General features: G+C 37.5%; 1 pseudogene; it reads left to right on the forward strand.

The window, feature by feature from the left end:
- The window catches only part of LOC102861242, an 80,340-nt pseudogene extending 76,565 nt beyond the window's left edge, over positions 1–3,775 (forward strand).
- The last annotated feature ends 1,277 nt before the right edge of the window (positions 3,776–5,052 follow it).

Genomic DNA, 5,052 nt, shown 5'->3' on the forward strand with positions numbered 1-5,052 from the left:
GGCAGTTCTCTGCTGATGTGCTGTTCTAATCGTTTTTGGGTAATCTTCGGTAGAATCTTGCTTGCGTGTGAAATCAATGACAATGTTCTGTAGTTTCCACACTCAGTTGGGTCACCTTTTCTTTCTTTTGAGGTGCTTGCTAATTGCTGTAAACTGACAGCTTTGCCTATTTCTCATGGGCTTGGTTAAATTATGTTTTCTTTTAAATTTGTTTCAAGAAACTTTTTAATTCCATTTTTTTTTCTGTTACCCACTCATGTTCAGGTAAGTTGTTGTCAGCTTCCAAACGTAAGGGTTGGTTGGGTTTTTTCCCCTTCTTTATCCTCTTGTTATTAATTTCTAATTTTGTAGCATTGTGGTCTGAGAAGATGCTTTGTATTATTTCTATATTTTAAAATTTACTGATGCTTGCCTTGTCATCTATAATGTGAGCTATTCTCTAGAAAGTTCTGTGCACACTGCACAGGAAGATATACTGTACTTTTTTTGGGTGGGTGCATTAACCTGTAGATAACTGTGAAATCAAATTGGTTTATTGTGTGATTTAATGCTTCAGCATCTTTGTTGAGTTTCTTTCTGGTAGTTCTATCTTTTTTTGAGAGTGGTGTACTTAAGTCTCCTACTACTATAATGGGGTTGTCTATTTTTTTTATCAGTTCTGTTAATGTTTGCTTTGTATATTTTGCAGCTCTATCATTTGGTGCATAGATTTATTGTTATTATTATTATTATTATTATTTCCTCTTGTTCTATTGTCCTGTTGAGCATTATGTATAAAGTTACTTTCTTTGTCCTTTGTGATGGTTTTTGCACTGAAATCATATTTTTTCAGATATTAATATCACTACTCCTGCTTTTTTCCTGGTTGCCATTTGTTTTGTATTTTTTTCCCCCACCATTTTATTTTTAGTCTTTCTTTATCTTCAGTTTTCAGGTGTGTCTCTTGAAGACAGCATATTGATGGATTTTGGGTTGGGTTTGTTTTTTGTTTGTTTGTTTGTTTTGTTTTTTTTAATCCAATCTACTACTCTTTTTCTTTTCAGTGGTACATTTAAACCAGTCATTATTTTGTTGAGAGTAAAGGTTTTATCGCTATCATTTGGTTTAGTTCTTTTTTGGTGTTATTCCTAGCTACTTTGGTCCAACCTCCTTTCTGTAGCACCTCTATTAGAAGGATGTTTCTCAGTAATGCTGGTCTTGTTTTTTTTATAGATCCCCTGAGGTTCTGCTTTTCTGAGAATGTCTTGATAGACAGTTTTGCTGGGTTGCAGTCATTTTTTAAAATTTTCAGCAGACTGTTAAGTGCATGTGATATTAATGATTGTTGTTTTGTGCAATCAAGTCACTTGTAAATTATAGCGACCCTATGTACAGCAGTCCTATCCTGCTCTAGCCTGTGCCAATCTTATGGTCTCTGACACACCTACACCATTACCACAGTCACTGAATCAATCCATCTTATCGAGGGTCTTTCCCTCTTGTGCTGTCCTTCCACCCTCTCAAGCATGATATCCCTCTGCAGGGACTGGTCCTGCCTTGCAACTTATCCAGAGTATGTCAGATGAACCTTCAAAATCCTTGCCTCCAAAAAGCAGCCTGTAGCACACTCTCTAGGACAAACATGTTTGTTTCCTTACAGTCCATGGTATAGTCAATACTTTTCTCCAGCACCACAGCTCAAAGCCATCAATTCTCCTATTGTTTGAAAAGTTCTGTGCTCTGTTGGGTCACCTTTCTTTGAAATGGGAACAAATCTGAATTACTCCCAGTCAGTTGGCAAGGTTGTTGCCCTCTAGATTGCTTGACACAACTTGGAGAGCCCATTCAGGGAAGTGTTTGCTTGTTGAAATATGTTCATCGGTATGCTGTCAGTTCCTGGGGCCCTTTTTTTGCCAATTTTATCAGAGCAACTTTAACTTCTTCATTTATCACCACAGGCTTTTACTCATACATGTTTCATTAAATGCTTCTGTGTTTACCAATTCCTTTTGATAAAGTGATTTCTAACTTCTTTTGACACTTTCTGGATCATCAAACATTCTGCCCAAAGGATCCTTAATATTGCAACTCGAGGCTTGAATTTGTTCTTTAGTTCCTTTAGCTTAAGAAATGACCAGTGAGTTTGGCCTTTTTGTTTTTCTGATTCAGCTCTTTGTACATTTCATTATAACACTTTGATTTGTCTTCTTGTGCTTCCCTTTGAAATCTACTTAGCTCTTTAATTTCTTGATTTCTTCCCTTTGCTTTGACTTCTCTGCATACTAATGCAATATTCAGAGTTTCTTCTGACATTCATATTGGTCTTTTCCTACTCTTCTCTTTGTAATGACCTTTAGCATTTTTTTCTGGATGATATTCTTTATATCATCCCACTTCCACAATTCTTCTGGTCTTCATCTATCAGTGTTTAAGTTTTCAAACCTGTTCCTGAGATGCTTTTGAAAATTGAATGTGATGGAATCAAGGTCAAATTTTAATCCTGTGGATTTGATTTAACTTTCTTTAGCTTCAGCTTGAACTTGCAAATGAGTAGTTGGTGGTCTGTTCCACAGTCTGCACCTGGCCTACTTTTCACAGCTGATGTTGAGCTTTGCCAGAAAATATTTTCACAGATGTTATGCATCTGATTCTTACATATACCATCAGATGAAATCCATGTGTACATCCTGCATTTATGTTTCTTATAAAAAGTATTTGCAATGAATAAATCATTGATTGTATAGAATCATTGATGACAGGTTAGTAAAAGTCAGAGATGATTCCATAGCATTGGACTAGTTAGTTATTTGGTTTATTAGTTACAAAGCAAATCATCTCATTCCTGCAAGGTGAAAAAAATTAGTCATAGAGATGACTGTAGTCTAAGGCTAGACAAAATATATCAAACTACCATGGTGTTTACAACTTACCTGGAAAATATCAAGCAACTTTGACAGGTGGAATATACCTTCTGCAATAGAAAACAACTAAAGATCAAAAGTGAAAAAAATTCCAAAAAAACCCCTGGGGCAAATATAAAGCTTCAAGGATTACAGGAACATTTCCTCAACTGGTTTTTTTGTTTTGTTTTGTTTTGTTTTATTTTTTCCAGAGCCAAGGAAAAAGATCACAGGAAGAATTACATTTGTTTGCATATGTGGTTGTTGTTGTGTGCCACCTAGTTGAAATTATTTCACAATTGACCTTCCAGTGGTTTTTCAGAGGCAGTAAATGTCAAAGAGATTTAGGCAGCCTTCCAGGAGCCTCGTCTTCTGGTTGTTACCGATCCCAGGGCTGACCACTAGCCTCTGACAGAAGTGTCTTACGTTAACTTACCCAAGATTGCCCTGTGTAACATAGATTCTCCTTTGCACTATGTAGAAATTGCTATCCAATGCAACAGCAAGGGAGCTCACTCTGTGGGTCTGATGTGATGGATGCTGGCTCGGGAAGTCCTGCGCATGTGTGTAACAATCTCCCGGGAGCACCTGTGGGAGGTCATGTCTGATCTGTACTTCTACCGAGATCCAGAAGAGATTGAAAAGGAAGAGCAGGCTGCTGATGAAAAAGCTGTGACCAAGGAGAAGTTTCAGGGAGAATGGATGGCACCTGCTTCTGAATTCACTGTTGGTAAGCCTGAAGTTACAGACTGGTCCAAAGGTATCCAGGTGCCCTCTGTACCTATTCAGCAATTCCCTACTGAAGACTGGAGTGCTCAGCCTGCAACTGAAGACTAGTTCGTAGGCTCCACTGCTCAGCCACTGAGCAGATCAGAACAACCACTGAATGGTCTTAAACAGTCTTTTAAAAAGTGTAAATAAAGTTGATGGAAAATAAGCAATACATTTCATTAGAGAGAGACAGAGAGAGAGAGAGAAAGGAAAAGAAAGAAAAATAGGTTGTTGTTGTTAAGTGCCATCAAGTCTCTTGCGACTCATAGAGACCCTATGTAAAACAGCCCTAAAGTCTGTCCTGTCCTGTGCCAATCTCATTGTTTCTGACACACTCATTCCGATTATCCCAGTCACTGAATCAGTCCATCTTCTAGAGGACTTCCCCTCCTGTGCCTGCTCTTCACCCTCCCAAGCATTATGTCCTTCTCCAAGGACTGGTCTCTCCTTACAACATGACCAAAGTATGTCAGACAAAGCCTCAGAATCCTTACCTCCAAGGAGCAGCTCGGTTTAACTCTCTCCAAGATGAATCGTTTGTTTTCTTAGCAGTCCACGGTACCCTCAAAACTCTTCTCCAACACCAAAGCTCAAAGGCATCAAGTCTCCTTCTATCCTCCTTAGTCATTGTCCAACTCTCTGACGCATAACATGTGATTGCAAAGACTATGGCCTATTTCAGATGCACCTTAGTTTCCAGAGAAAAAAAAGAAAGTAGGTAAGAAAATACTTTTTGAAAAGCCAACAACAAAGTACTAGTTCAGTCATTTCAAAATTCAGGAGAAAGCAAGTTTAGTGACATGAATAGCATTAAGCATTAAATTGCTCCTTCCAAAAGTATTTGCTGAAATCTTAAATTATACTCATGAAGGTAAAACCACAAGTATTTTTTAAAGAGTTTTCTTTGTATATAAATGCAGTCATAAAGTGGAGAATGTATGTATTTTAAAACTTAATTCCTTCTGAGTTATTAAAAAATAAAAACAAGGTTATAAACATATGAAAGTTGAACAAAGAGGGAAGTTCTGATACAAATATCATTATTAAGGAAATAAAAGCCACTGGTGTTATGCAAGTTGCAAAAGGGCCAAAGTTTTTCTCTAGTGTCAGTTTCCTGAATTGAAACGTCCAGCCTTTTGCTTTGATGGCTTCTTGGGTAAGAAGTTGTGCTGTCAGCTGAAAGGCGGACACTTTGAACGTATCTGATGATCCATGGCATAAAGATGGGCAATATTCTCTGAGCTATGAGAAATAAATTTTCATTCTTTGAAGCCACCTACATGCAATATTTCAGGTGTAGCAGCACTAGAAAACCCAAAAAAGGCTAAATTTATTTTCCAAATGATTATTAAAAATACATGCATATACAGATTGATGAAGCCCACCAGTTGACCATAACTAT

This window comes from Elephantulus edwardii, unplaced genomic scaffold, assembly GCF_000299155.1.
Source record: "Elephantulus edwardii isolate Elephantulus edwardi_28Jun2011 unplaced genomic scaffold, EleEdw1.0 scaffold00149, whole genome shotgun sequence".
Lineage (NCBI taxonomy): Eukaryota > Metazoa > Chordata > Mammalia > Macroscelidea > Macroscelididae > Elephantulus > Elephantulus edwardii.